Here is a 16252-nt window from a genome sequence, read left to right as displayed (position 1 = left end):
GACTTTCTGGACTGTCTGATTTAGTTCAGTCGAGACTAAAATCTTAAAATGATGTTTTATAGTGTTTAATATCTTCTAATCCAGTCTGATCTCCTCCCTGACCAATCAGCTCCCAGCTCCTTTACAACACTGCAGTCTGATCACTTCCTGTGTGTGTGTGTGTGTGTGTAGTGGTACACACTCTGGACTGGTATCTGTGGTTGTTGTTGGTCTACTGGTGTGTAATAACTGGTTTATAGTGGGTGAATGTGCTGTGTGTGTGTGTGTGTGTGTGTGTGTGTGTGTGTGTGTGATTGGGGTTTCTATAGCGTATGTGTGTGTTAGCATTAGCATTAGCTTCTACTCGGTTCTGAACGGGTTCTTCAGTGCTGGTTTATAAACAGAGAAAGGAGAGTGAGCGGTTCTCCGGTTCTCCTGCTGGTAAAGCAGAGCGTTTCAGTGGGAGTTTTATAAAGGAAATCTGAGTCTGTAAAGAAATCTGAGTCTGTACGTTTCTCTACAGTGAAGCCAAGTTTTATACCAAACCCCGTCTCAGAATTTGTTCTTCTAAAACACTGAATTCTGCAGAAATTTTGAAAACTTGGTAAAATTCCTTTTTAAACAGAATCAAACATACACTTAAGAGCCAAGACATCAGCAGCAGACCCTTTAAGTCCTGTAAATTGTGAGGCGAGGCCTCCTTTAGCAAAAATGAGCCTGGAGTGCCCATGACCTCTTTGCCAGATCACCGGTTGTCCTTTTTTTGGGGGGGGCGGCACTTTTGGTAGGTACTGACCACTGCATAACGCAAACACCCCACGAGAGGTTCTGACCCAGTCATTGTCTAGAACATCACAGTTTGGTTCTTGTCAAGTGTCTTAGATTCTTACGCTTGTCCATTTCTCCTGCTTTTCAGCACCTTCATCACCTTCAAGAACTGACTGATTCTTCATTCGCTGCCTAATATGTAGATCCAGCCCTTCCATCCAGGTGGCGCTGTAATACCGGGTAGTGGTGTTAGAGTTACTAAAAACAGCACACCTTCCAGCTCCACCTTCCAGGTTCGAACCCTCTCCCCCAAAGTAATGGGAGGTATTTCAGCCTACCAGGACTGACCTTTTTGTTTTTCGTCACTCCATTTTCTGAGCTGTCATCCACTCCACTCTTATTTCAGCTACGGAAACTGACATCATTTCTCACCTCAGGGAAGCTGCTTCTGTCTCTCACCTGTGAAGGACCCAGCAGCACTCATATTTAGTAGGTCATGGCAAAGCAAAAAACCAGAGGTGGAGAATCCACGGGGGGAATTCCAGCATTGTGAGAGGTTTGGATTTTAGTCGTGTTTAAACTTGTTGCTTAGTGTCGTTCTGGTGATAGGAAGTGAAAGTTCAACCTGAGACCTCTGGTAGGTGTCTTCTTACAAAAACAGATGTTTGCCAGATCTCTTCTCTTACACCACAAAGAGTATTTGGGCAAGACTCCTAATGCGATATGCAATGTGATATGACCTTGCCTATTAAACCCAAATAAACATAAAGTCAGTGGTCAGTGAGAGTGTCTACCTGTAATTAACTCTATATAACATTAGAATAAACCCAAATAAACATAAAGTCAGTGGTCAGTGAGTGTCTACCTGTAATTAACTCTATATAACATTAGAATAAACCCAAATAAACATGACGTCAGTGGTCAGTAAGAGTGTCTACCTGTAATTAACTCTATATAACATTAGAATAAACCCTAATAAACATAAAGTCAGTGGTCAGTAAGAGTGTCTACCTGTAATAAACTCTATATAACATTAGAATAAACCCTAATAAACATAAAGTCAGTGGTCAGTGAGAGTGTCTACCTGTAATTAACTCTATATAACATTAGAATAAACCCTAATAAACATAAAGTCAGTGGTCAGTAAGAGTGTCTACCTGTAATAAACTCTATATAACATTAGAATAAACCCTAATAAACATAAAGTCAGTGGTCAGTAAGAGTGTCTACCTGTAATAAACTCTATATAACATTAGAATAAACCTAAATACACAAAACTCAGTGGTCAGTGAGAGTTTCTACCTGTAATTAACTCTATATAACATAAGAATAAACACAAATAAACATAAAGTCAGTGGTCAGTGAGAGTGTCTACCTGTAATTAACTTTATATAACATTAGAATAAACCCAAATAAACATAAAGTCAGTGGTCAGTGAGAGTGTCTACCTGCAATTAACTCTATATAACATTAGAATTAACCCAAATAATCATAACGTCAGTGGTCAGTAAGAGTGTCTACCTGTAATTAACTCCATATAACATTAGAATAAACTCTAATAAACATAAAGTCAGTGGTCAGTAAGAGTGTCTACCTGTAATAAACTCTATATAACATTAGAATAAACCCTAATAAACATAAAGTCAGTGGTCAGTGAGAGTTTCTACCTGTAATAAACTCTATATAACATTAGAATAAACCTAAATACACAAAACTCAGTGGTCAGTGAGAGTGTCTACCTGTAATTAACTCTATATAACATTAAAATAAACCCAAATAAATATAAAGTCAGTTGTCAGAATGTGCTGTCAGTCAGTAAAGTTATTGAGATGATGGTCAGAAGAACACAGGTAGAAGTGCACAGGTTTGGGAACCGATCTTCTCTGTGAACTCCAGACACTGTCCAGGTTAGTTCAGGTCCACCAACAGCTCCTCTGATTTACTTATTTAGATACTAGGTGTTAGATGGGAACTGGGAATACTGGGAATCCCCCCGTGCACTCTGCTGCCTTTCTTTCTGAGGTTCGGCTGCTGAGAAGGTAGCGCGCCCTGTTTTACCAGCTCAGCTGATGACCTACTTCAAAACACGGAGAACAGTCAACCACACTTCCTTTGTGTGTCAGTCAAGGTAGAGGCTGCAGGTAAGAGAGGAGATATGAGGCAGCGAGCTGAACGCCTTGCGAACTCGCAAGCGTCATCAGATGAACGCTGAAGCTTCCTATTCATTTCTATTGGAATCTGTCCAAGGATTTCCTGAGGTTTCACACTTCCTCGTACTTAGTGACTCGTGCCAAACTGCTAGCTCAATTCAAGCCCAAATTACGCAGTTTTTGGACACATGGAGAACTGGCCCATTAACCAGGACCACAGGAGAAAGCCTTAAGAGCAGATTTTGATCAACGCATCTGAGCATCTACTGAAGTTATGGTGTTCAAAGCAGTTGTAGGCTTTAAAGTGAGCGACAATAAAAAGATAAAAGGCATTCCTCTCAGAGCTGAGAGACATCCTGGATGACCCACTGCCAAATAACCCCGCGGGAATGTCTTGGTAATCCTATAAGCTGCGTTTGTGGCTGTTTTCATCACCCCTGCCATGTTTCCTCCTGGTCTACAGGGTATTTCTCCCTGCCTGACAGCTTTCCCACCGCCTTGGAGGAAGTGAATCAGTCCAGCATGGGTTCACCGGGTCCATGCAGTTAATAAGTGACAGCTATGGTACACTCGCAGGTGCGTTCAGGCTGGCCAACTCGCCCTCCTAACCTGCCTGGAGCTTCTCAGGTGTGGGCAGTGGGGCTTTCAGGCTTCTCTTCTCTGTTGTTGACTCAAACATTTAGCAGCACAGAGAGGACGTCTGACATCCGAGAACACGGCTGATTATCTGATAATAGCCGAGGGGGAATCGGAAAGGTTTTGGGTGTTGAGCTGCCTCTTCGGAGGAGCTAATGAGGTAACACTAACTGGTGTGTTGGACACTGATGAGGAGCCATTGTCCTCTACACGAGGTCTCTCCTCCTCAGTGCCAGTGTCCATATCGTTAGTTTGTCCAACCTACGGCCACGTAGGTGACGTCAGCCAGTAAGGAGTAAACACAGTCAGTAAAAAAAAAAAAGCAGGCGGATTACATTTACGAGGTTTCCATACAATCACATCTTGCACAAAACTGAAAAACGACCAAATACAGCGTCCAGTTTGCTCAAAGGGTGACAAAGTGAACACTGACCAGCTTTAAATAGATCATTTCATCAGTCATTACTAATGTTAAACTGCTCTGAATCAGGGGAGAGAAGCTGGTTAGCATTAGCTTAGCTAGCAGGATAACGGTCTGATCGCCGTCTAGACGAGAAGGACTCGAGCGACTGGTGTCTACTGGCCGACCGTTAGGACATATTCTTCTGTAAAAAGTCATTTTTGCCAGGGATGCACCGATACAACTTTTTTCTTAATCTACACCTAAACCTAATCCTAACCTACACCTCAATCTATACCTAAACCTAATCTTAATCTACACCTAAACCTATACCTTAACCTACCCCTTAATCTATACCTAAACCTAATCTTAATCTACACCTAAACCTATACCTTAACCTACACCTCAATCTATACCTAAACCTAATCTTAATCTACACCTAAACCTATACCTTAACCTACCCCTTAATCTATACCTAAACCTAATCTTAATCTACACCTAAACCTAATCCTAACCTACACCTCAATCTATACCTAAACCTAATCTTAATCTACACCTAAACCTATACCTTAACCTACACCTCAATCTATACCTAAACCTAATCTTAATCTACACCTAAACCTATACCTTAACCTACCCCTTAATCTATACCTAAACCTAATCTTAATCTACACCTAAACCTATACCTTAACCTACACCTCAATCTATACCTAAACCTAATCTTAATCTACACCTAAACCTAATCCTAACCTACACCTCAATCTATACCTAAACCTACACCTCAATCTATACCTAAACCTAATCTTAATCTACACCTAAACCTAATCCTAACCTACACCTACTCCAAACCTACACCTAAACCATAATCTACACCTAAACCTATACCTTAATCTACACCTAAATCTAATCCTAACCTACACCTTAATCTAATCCTAACCAACACCTCATTCTACACCTAAACATAATCCTGACCTACACCTCAATCTACACATAAACCTAATACTAATTTACACCTACACCTTAACCTACTGATTGAATTTAACCTACACCTAAATCTAATCCTAACCTACACCTCAATCTGCACATAAACCTAATTCTAATCTCAACCTATACCTTAACCTACACCTAAACCTAACCTACACCTAATCCTAACCTACACCTAAAGTTAATCCTGACCTACACCTCAATCTGCGGATACACCTAATTCTAACCTACACCTTAACCTCACCTACACCTCGACCTAATCCTAACCTACACCTTAATCTACACCTAAACCTAATCCCAACCTAACCAGCAGTGTCCCCAGCCTGTCATCAACTCTCAGAGAGTAATCCAGTTCGGAAAACAGCCAAAACACATCGTCACCTTCCATATAAGGAGAACCGCAAAATGAAGTGCTGCTAGCTGCTCTTTGGTCTCACAGACTTCCAATTTCATAATAAACGTCCCGAGTAAGACCTTTATTAATTTTAGTGAGAAATAAACAGCAGTTCAGTTCATTTCTATCTGTGTTTATTTGTTCTAGTTTGTTTTAGGTTAGTAAATGTCACCAATACGTCATTCCTGATACCTTAAGTCTCTCCCACATGCTGAGGTACAGTTTATTAATTTAACAACAGTATCAGATCAACAGCAGACGACACACAAAGATAATTTATCTGTATCGGAACAGAAATGGTCAGATTGATGCATCCCTAGACACCAATAAGAGTCGACATAACTACCGTCAGGCACTCGGTATCGCGAGCCGCCACCCACAGGCCCAAATAAGGACCTCCGCCTTGTTTATGTCCATGTGTTTGGTTCCGTTCATGTGAGTCAATTCATGTGTTACACCTGGGACTGGGGGTACTTAAGGAGCCTCTACACCATCTTTCTCTGACGAGAATTGAACCGCCTGGGACCTCTAGGACGCCCTGAGGTTCCTCGCAAGTTTTCGGTTCGCTTTACCCACATCCCTGCTACTCACACGTCTAGCAAGGCTCGCTCACTTCATGTCTGGATTCTCGGGTTACCCACGCCCAAGCAAGGCGACCCACGCTCACGGCGGCACGCTGCTATTTCAGGTTAGGTTAGGTTAGGCCTTGCCGTTTGGTCTAGCTGCTGGTTCCCCAGCTCTCCTTGTTTATGTATTGAGGGCTGCTCTAGTGTCTGTTCAGTAAATGTTAAATAAACCCTCTTGCATAATATCAAAGCATGAAACTGAAATCATCGAGCAGATCACCACCCTGAGACACCAACAAGCTGAAGCACAGCTCAGGAAACCCCACGCAGCCGTGCGAAGATCGCTGACATGATAAGCGAAGAAAATCTGCAGCCTCATGTCTGCGTCTCGTTTCTGCCCGAGTGGAAAGGAGATCCAATACGAGATCCAGGTCTTCAAGGGGCTGTTTTTCAGAACAGTGAGGACAGCTGGGTAAAAGGAACACAGATTCACTCTAGATAAGCAAGAGGGGCTGTCTACATCCCACACTGTGCACCCTTTATCTTTATGAGGTCGGCCTTCTTGCGAGGCTGCGTTTGAAAGCAGGGCAGAGAGCAGTTTCACCAGGGTGATCTGATCCAGAGCTGCACGATAAATCGCTTGTTAATCATCATCACGATACCAGCTCTCCTAACCCTGATACTGCTGGACGTGTGCTGGGTGTAGTGAGGTCAATTCCTTACGGGCGTTTAGACACTTAATACTCAAAGGCTCTAGGGCCGCGACAAACGACTATTTTAAATAGTCAAATAATCTATCGATTCTTAAAACAATCAACTACTCAGATTGTGAATTGCCAAATTACAAAATAACTAATGTAGATACCAGAAAGTTAGCTCGAGATTGTTTATGTATTTGCTAATTAAATTGAAGACAATAAAGGTAAAAATTCCTGTTTTAATAAATAAACATTGTTCTAATACAAAACAAAACAGGATGTGCAAAATAGCAGAAATACAATATAATTAAACCAGTTTTAAACCTAAACCTAATCCTAAACTACACCTTAATCTGCACCAAAACCTAATCCCAACGTACAGCTTAGTTTACACCTAACTCTAATCCTAACCTACACCTTAATCTACACCTTAATTTACACCTAACACTTTAATCTACACCTAAACCTAATCTTAACCTATACCTCAGTCAACAACCAAAGCTATACCTCAATCTACATTTTAACCTAATCTTAACCTACACCTAAACCTCCTTCTACACCTAAACCTCATTCTACACCTACACCTAAACCTATACCTTAACCTACACCTAAACTTCAAGCTACACCTAAACCTAATCTAAATCTATACCTCGATCTACACCTTAACCTAATCTTAACCTACACCTAAACCGCATTCTACACCTTAACCTAATCTTAACCTACACCTAAATCTTACCTACACCTAAACCTAATACAAAATTTTCTTCTTACACAAAAAATTGGCAAAATAGCAGCAAAAGATATAAGAAAAGTAAATCAGTTTTACCATCATCAGGTGTATTTGCATATGCATTAAGCTGCTATGCATATGGCAAATATTCCGAATTTTCTGCTGCTGTAGGGCTCCCCCAACTATCGTGGAGTGTAATTCACTTTTACTCCACTACAGTCAATACAAATCACCTTTCAAGCCTGCTTAGGACTCTCTGGAGCAGATACACCAGACCCTATTGGCACCTTGCTGCCTAATGCCTAAAGGCGTGGGCTAGAGGGGTATAAAGCCCCCCAGCATTGAGCTGTGGAGCAGTGGAAGAACTGTGTTCTCTGAAATGAGGTTGGTACATCCTGACCTCACTAATGCTCTGGTCACTAAATGCAATCAATTAAATCCTCACAGCAATGCTCCTCTAGTAGAAGGCCTTCTTGCTTGGACAGTAGAGACAGTCACGTCAACAAAAGCAGGATCAACTTACTTTAATACAAAGTTGTCCAAATACTTTTGTCTATAGAGTGGATCTATCGATCCAGTACTGAGATGATAATATTGATCTTTATTTTCAGTGGTATTGATCAATAAGGAGGACTGTCTCCATACCGACATTCTGGTACATATCACTGCCCCGTTGCTGCACCAGGCTATTGCACTGTGTAAGCTTCACCCACTCCAATGTACAGGTGTACTTGATGGCGATGGTCAAAAGCCTGATCTGCACCGAGAGCCCTTCCAGCTTCAAGTACGGCTCAGCTCGACCCTCCATCCTTTAAGATCCACGGAAGACGAGCGTCCGGACTTTTTACTGTCCTGCACCGAAGTGGTGGAACGAACTTCCCCTGGGAGTCCAACACGCGCTGTCCTCAAACCCAGACTGAAGACCCTCCTCCTCTTCTGAGAGTACTCAGGCGAAGAGAAGAGTACTATGGTCTCCATATTGACTTGTGTTGAGTCTAAGATTAGAGGATCTTCTGGATTCTAGTCTTTATAAACTAGATAAGGGTCTTTTCTGAGTGACAGTGAAGCTCTTCTGGAAGAGAGCGTCTGCTAAATGGCTTCACTGTAATGTAAATAATCCCTTCATGGTGGAGGGATACATACAAGGCGCTGTACATGAAAATAGTCCCCATCGAAAACTATATAAAACTATTTATTTATGGTTTATCAGTATTTTATCATCATCAATATTCATACATAACTCAAAAGACACATGTAGGTTCACTGGTGGGTTTGGATAGTAAGTAATATGACTAGATTTGGTGTTGTAGTCATGGCGACCAACGCCTGGTTCCATTCACCACCACTGTAAAGGAACTAGACTTAAGAGGATTATCTACAATGAACCACAATTTCACACCAATTTCAATTTCAAACCCTCACTGGAGATGATGCTGTTTACATCTCAATGACTCAGTGGGGTAGAAATCGTGCAGTAAAATTTCCCTTTAAAAGAAGCGAATACATCAAAACAGTGCAATCAATGGAGTCGCAGCGCTCAGGAAGCCTGGGCTCGTTAGCTTCATCCCTGCGAATGTAAACACCTGAAAGTCTGATCTACTAGGATGCAATATCACAATATTGACCTCCGGACACAGGAGTTTGATCTATATGAGTTATTATATTCAGCCTCTGAGAGCATGTTTTCACCCAGCACAGGAAACACGTTACACCCTGCAGCCGACAATAAAAACCACCTGTGCACATTTCACAGGAGGCAAACCACAAACACCTCCACCCTCACCGGTTAGCTTCATCACACCCGCCCAACCCAGCTCTGATGAATCAGGAAAAATGACATCTTGATTTACGCAGTGATCAGTGTCATGTCTATCGGTTTCTCACTGCAGGTTTGACACTGTTAAGCTCCAGGAAATCTTGCTTTACAGATGTTTCAGTGGCCGCGTGAAGAGAAGCGTGATCTGCTGTGTGACTGGAGACGAAACAGGGCCAGATTCTGATTCTGATTATACTGTATGAATGAACGCTCTCTGGTGCCAAGCCCTACAGCACTTGACTTCTGCACGGCTGACAAGGGTTTTAACTGAGCCTCCACACACACACACACACACACACACACACACACACACACACACACACACACACACACACACACACACACACACACACACACACTTCAAATCAATGTCACTGCTGTTTCTCACACTTAAGACTGCATGCCTTTGGTGTCTGGTGTTTTTAATGTGGTTATTTTGTAATATGTGATTTTGTAATGATGAGTTGTATCACACAGATCCACCCAAACGTCAAAATATCCATAATATTCCTTTTAATTTGGGTTATTGTGGTTAGAATATGCGATACGTTTAACCTAACAGCACTGTCCAAACAAATATATATTAAAAAATGCATTTTTATTTAGTTATTTTGGTAATATCTGATGAGAGATACCTTATAGCACTGGTTAAATTACAAAAAACATTAAAATATCTATTTTAATGAGGTTATTTGGGTAATATAGGACGAGTAAAACCCTATAGCGTTGGTTAAACTGGAAATAATATTAAAATATGCACTGTTTATTTGTTTTTTTTGGTAATATCGGATGAGCCGTACCCTATAGCACTGGTTAAACCACGAAAAATATTAAAATATCAATTTTCATGAGGTTATTTTGGTCATATCTGATGAGCGATACCCTACAGCACCGTCCAATTCAGAGAAAAAATAAAAATATCTTTTTTTTTTTACTTATTCTGATAATATCTGCTAAGTAATACCTTACAACACTGGTTAAACTAGAAAATATATACAAATATTTCTAAGGTAATTTGGGTAATATATGATGGGCTTTATCTTACAGTACCATCCAAACTATAAACTATAAACATCTCAAATAATTATTTCTAATCAGGTTTTTATGGCAATATGTGATGGGTTATATTTTATAGCACTGTCCAAAGTAAGAAACATTAAAAATATCCACGTACCATCACCACACAAGACTGATGCAAGTGTTTCTCAAATAAACATAAATATCATTTACAAGCAAAATAAACAATAGATATGATTCTCAATATAGGGCTTATATGGGTCTGTGCTGATCTCTGATAGTCTTTATGCACATATCTAATAATCTCTCTCTCTCTCTCTCTCTCTCTATATATATATATATATATATATATATATATATATATATATATATATATATATATATATATATATATAAAACTGGCAGTATCACAACACTGATATGACTGTGCATCCCTAAAAAACTTGAAGGCACTATTATAGACTCCATTCACTATATAATTAGACCCCATGTGGGTGTGTGATCTATGGTCCCAGTGATGTGACCTCCTACCTGCTTGTGGGTAATTAACACACACACACACACACACACACACACACACACACACACACACACACACTGCATTATTAAAGCATATAGTGTGAAGGGCTAGGTGCTTGTAGTGGTCACTGCATGCATTTGGCCTTTAAGGCAGGAGAAGTGCAGCACAGCTCAGACTCACCCAAACTTTCTCTTCTTCCCACACGGATGAGGCTCGGTCAGTCAGGCGCTTCACATGGTCCCTCTCTCCCCCCTCTCTCTCTCTCTCTTTCTTTCTCTGTGTGTCTGTATGTCTCTCTCTCTCTCTCTCTGAGGGTCGTGCAGGTTGGAGAGCTCGGATGGTGCGAATCCTTTATTCTCGTAGAGTCGCAGAGAAGCAGCCGTATGTCTCCCTCTGAACGTGTGAGTGTGTGTGTGTGTGTGTGTGTGTGTGTGTGTGAGAGAGAGAGAGAGAGAGAGAGAGAGAGAGAGCTCCACTCTGCAGCTCGAGCACAGCAGCGCCTTCACACCGCTAACAGTGTTGACACAGGGGGTGACGTCACCACTGCCATGCAGGGTGAAAAAAATCAGCCATTCAGCTTTTATACAGAGCACACCATCATCATCATCATCATCATCATCATCATCATCATTATTATTATTATTATTTTTTTTTTTTTTTTACAATCAAGAAAATGACACATATGAACATAAGTGAACTAATATTTATTATTAAATACAAATATATGCATTTAAAAATAGTATTAAATTAAAAAGTAGTTTGGGCACCACTGGTCAAATTAAATGTGCTGTTCTTTTTCTAAGTGAGAATAATTCTACAGAAACATGTCTGCATATTTTAAAGCAAAGTTACTGTTTGTTTGATTAGTTTATCATTTCGCAAAAAGAAAAAATACTAATAATGTTTTTTTTCAAAATGTTAAAATAAAATATGTTTAAAAGGTCTAAAATATGCAGAAAATGTTTTTAGTAATGTTTTAGTAATGAAACCAATAAAAATAATTATTTCTCAAAAATAAATAAATTAAAACACTCAAGACATTTATTTTTTAGTAAAGTATTGTATCATTTTTTGTGAATATATTTTTATTACAAGACACAGAATAAACAAACATGCTGACGCACCACAATGAGGCTGAGAGAGAAAAAAAAACAAGAAAAATGGGAAAAAAGTATATCATAAATAAATAAATATATAAATAAATAACAATACATTAAATGAGATGCGATTTTACACACAGCTTCATGTCTGATTAGACAAATCTCCAACAAAGTCAATAGCCTCGAACCACAGGTGAACCGTGGCTGCCATGACATGATGTAATCTGGAAGTGATTAGCATTGTTTAATTTTATAATGATTTGGAATTTCTTGTGTTTAAAATATATATATTTAAGATATACTATTTAAAAATAATTAACAAAAAGCAAGTAGCCATTCAGGGTTCACTCTCATATTTTATCACTTTATTATTATTATTATTATTATTATTATTATTATTATTGTTATTTATTGTAATGAACGTGCAATCACAAAAACAACATATATAACTAATATTTTTATAATATAAAATATATACGTTTAAATATATATAATATTAGAATGAAATACAGAAATACAAAATTAGTGTGTGTACATATATACATATATGTTTATATATATATATATATAATATATATAAAACATTAAATGTGGCATGTGCACAAGAAATGTGTCTAAATTGTAAGTATTTATTTTTAATATATATTTTTATTATATATACATATATATATATATTTAAATATATTTAATACTTACAATTTAGACACATTCTTGTGCACATGCCACATTTAATGTTTTTTTGTTGTTGCAATTATGCAGTAGTTATGCTTTCAAATGTGTCTCTGAAGGAAACTTATTTACACTTAGAAAATCAAACAGACATTAATTGGACCAAACGTCCGCGTATAAGACATATATATATATATATATATATATATATATATATATATATATATATATATATACATTATATATATTCAGCCCACAAAGGCTGGAATGTGAGAATCACAGTCAGACCCACATCAAAAAAGCCAGTCTTAGTCAGAGAGCTCTTAATCTGTGATATAGCACTTTAGCCCAGAGGAGTTGGCAAGAAATTATGAATTATCAGGTTGTCACAGGCTGCTCACGCATCACAGCTGAACAGGCCGTAATCTCAGTGTAAGGTTTAAAAATAACCGTGACTGATTCTCAGAGTGGCACTGACATCAAAGTCCTCTTACAGCAGAAAATGAATTATGAAAACCTTCAAATCTGCACAGAGGAAACGTCTCAATCTCATACTCCACTGCCGCATTCAGACGCAGTGGAGGACCATATCAGGCCAGTCCAGGGCCAAATGTGGGCCTGGTGGAGACTGTGTAGAGTTCCTACGCTGCACCCGGCTGGAGCACGGCAGTGTTTAGGGCTGTATCTGAGATACTTGGGGGGTTGAAGCGTAGGCCTGACCTGCTGCTGCACAGAGTAACATACACTCACCAAGCAGTTTATTAGGAACACTACTACTAATACTGGCTTCCTGCAGATGTGGCTTCCTGCAGTTAGAGGACGTCAACTGTGGTCATGAAGGGATGCACATGGTCAGCAACAGAGGAAAAACCATGCCACACCATTACACCACCACCTTCTCCACCAGCCTGGACCGTCCACACAAGGCAAGGTGGGTCCATGGATTCAACCAGGCTACGTGTCTCCAGTCTTTCCCCAGTGTGTCCAGTGTTGGTGAGCCTGTGCTGAGCCACTGCAGCCTCAGCCTTCTGTTCTTAGCTTCATCCTCCTCAAGGTTGGAGGTGGTGGTGTTCATTCTGAGCAGCGTTTCTGCTCACCACAGCTGTACAGAGTGCTTCTATGAGTCACTGTGGCCTTTCTTTCATTGACTGCTGACCAGGGGTCACTCTGTTGACATCAGGGGTCAGTTTCTGACCATAGAGCTCTTGCTCTTGTCTGCATGTGTTTGGGTGGTGGACCCACTCTCAACCTAGCAGTGACACATGTGTGTAAAACCTCCAGCAACACCAACCACTGTACCCGATACTACCCAGCTAACATGCCCATGTGGGGCCTGCATGGGTATCCCAGAAGGTTACGTCCATGGGTTCCTTGTTGGCCTTGCATATGGTATGTCCACCAAGGTCAGTGAAGACAGTGTAACCCAGCCTCATCTGGGCTGTACACTGCAATGGGGCCTAGATGGGACCCCTGTGAAATTAGGACAGGGCCCAAATAACAACACATGTACAGACCCACTAGCATGTTGACTTGTGCACTCCATGAACACTAGCACTAACACTAGTCCACTATCCCAATAATATCTGGTCAGCGGTGGTCCTGGTCATCCCTTTCCAATGATTCCAGTGACTCTGCAGCAATAGAAGAGCTACAGCCTGGGACTGTAGTCCAGTAGAGTGGACCAATAAGGTGGACATTTCTACTACAGTGGACAGATAGGAATCAACAGCAGCTCAAAGCTGTACATTTCATATGAATATCGATAAATGCAAACATACTCTGCAGCCTTTCCTCTCATTAATACTGTAACGCCTCTTTCACGGCTGATGGAAAGCGGCGTGGTTGACGGGGCAGACTGCTGTGGGTATGAAGGAGCTCATGCCGTGCCTGCAGACCCACTTCTGTCGGGACGTCTAAGAGCTGACACTTCTCCTTAAGTTCTTGCATCATTTGGAGGAAATTCAGTTGGTCAAGGGTGCAAATACACACATCCACCACAAGGCTTTCACCCCAACAGTGCTCACCATAACAATCAGCCATAACATTAGCACCACCGACTGGTGAAGTGCAGTGAACAACATGAGCTGGTTCCAGTGGCTCCTGTCTGTTAAGGGAAGCAGGAAAAAATGAGTGTTGGGGTTCTAGACGATGACCAGGTCAGAACATCTCCAAAACACCAGGCAGCTATTGTGGGGGGTGTTCTGGTATGCAGTGGTCAGTACAGATCAAAAGTGATCCAAGGAAGGACAACTGGTCACGGTTACCATTGGAAACCTCCATACTGGACTTTCAGAATTCTAGACCCCTGTAACACCATCAGCTCTGGGACCCCTGTGGAGTGGGTTCTACTGTATAATCAGACACACTGTAAAAAAGAAAAAACCCTTAGCTCATTAATTACCTCACTAATGGATACAGAGGGGGTAGATCACGAGAAACTGGCCTAATCATAACTGTAATACTAATATACAAACGGACAAAAGTATTGGGACACCTGCTCGTTCACTATTGTTTCTGAAATCAAGGTTATTAAAATAAGCTTTTCCTGATTTTGTTGGAATGACTGTCTCTACTGTCCAGAGAAGAAGAAGGCTTTGTACTAGATTTTGGATGATTTGCTGTGGAAATTGCTGTGAGGATTTGATTGCATTCAGCATCACTACCCCACCATGTCATCCCCAACTCACCCCAAAAGTATTGGATGGAGCTCCTCCACCATCATTCCAGAGAGCTCTTTTTCTTTCTGCCTTTTGTCTGTTTGTGTGTAATTATATTATTATTATTATTATTATTATTATTACTATTATTATTATAAGCAGCTTATTCCTAAACAATCATTAACTCCTTACCCGTTTGAAACAGATTTGACTGCTTTGAAGCGTCCTGAAAGCCTGACAGCGCCCCACAGTGGCAGCACTGCATAACTGCATTTTCTGAATAATGTCACAGTGTGTTTATACTGGGTTAAAAAATAAGTAGAGCAATTTAAATCAAAATGTTTCTTTAAATAAAAAAATAAAAAATAAAATAAAGTAAATAAAAAATAAGAATAAAAACAAAAGCAAAACAAACAAAAAATAAATAAATGAAAATAAAATAAAATAAAATAAAATTTGTGAATAGGGTGTGTTGTAAAAACACAATTGGACAACACAGCAACACCCTATTCATCAGCATGTATTACCATACCAGCTGCATAGCAACCACCTGAAATACCATAGCAACCACTTCGTGAAAATCATTGAGCAACAGCCTGGCAACTGCTTAAAAGTTTTGAAGGGAACTACTTTTCTCTTCCTATAAACATTATTTATATTATTATTAAAATAAAAAATACGTGCACCTTTAACCTTTGATTATTATTATTATTATTATTATTATTGTTGTTGTTGTTATTAATTACCAATAGATTGTTCTATTAAAGAACAAATACAAATATGTTGAAAATGAAAATTTTGAAAAGTTTCATATTCAAAATATAATGAAAATAAGCAATAAGCCCTCATAAACTACATTTCCCAGCAGCACAGCGCTCCGCTCACAATCACGTGGCCTTTCTGTGCCATCATTGGTAACGCCTGAATGCCCATCCAATCCCGTTGCAGGAGGAGAGGCACTGGCAGCCAATCCTGGCGCAAGAAGGCGGGACTTGTCAGAATACGGGTGGGAATGTAAACATCAGGCGTCCTCCGGGCCAGCAGAGAGCGCTGTGGCTCGGCGCGTCTCAAACAGCCAACAGACTTACACATCATACACAGCGCGGCTTCCTGTGGAGGAATGCTGTGAAGATCTGCGAGGAACATGCGCTCCTTCAACGTGTGTCAC

General features: G+C 40.2%; 1 protein-coding gene across 1 annotated transcript in view; it reads right to left on the bottom strand.

Annotated features, from left to right (window-relative positions):
• Positions 1-11094, bottom strand: part of bach2a (BTB and CNC homology 1, basic leucine zipper transcription factor 2a) — a 32268-nt gene extending 21174 nt beyond the window's left edge. The window contains exon 1 of the mRNA XM_072689012.1: positions 10839-11094. The gene's annotated coding sequence lies outside the window, so the exon portion shown is untranslated. The remainder of the gene's footprint in view (positions 1-10838) is intronic.
• Between the last annotated feature and the right edge of the window lie 5158 nt (positions 11095-16252).

Source organism: Salminus brasiliensis, chromosome 10 (genome assembly GCF_030463535.1).
Source record: "Salminus brasiliensis chromosome 10, fSalBra1.hap2, whole genome shotgun sequence".
NCBI classification, from domain to species: domain Eukaryota; kingdom Metazoa; phylum Chordata; class Actinopteri; order Characiformes; family Bryconidae; genus Salminus; species Salminus brasiliensis.
This window is presented reverse-complemented; position numbering and strand designations above follow the sequence as displayed.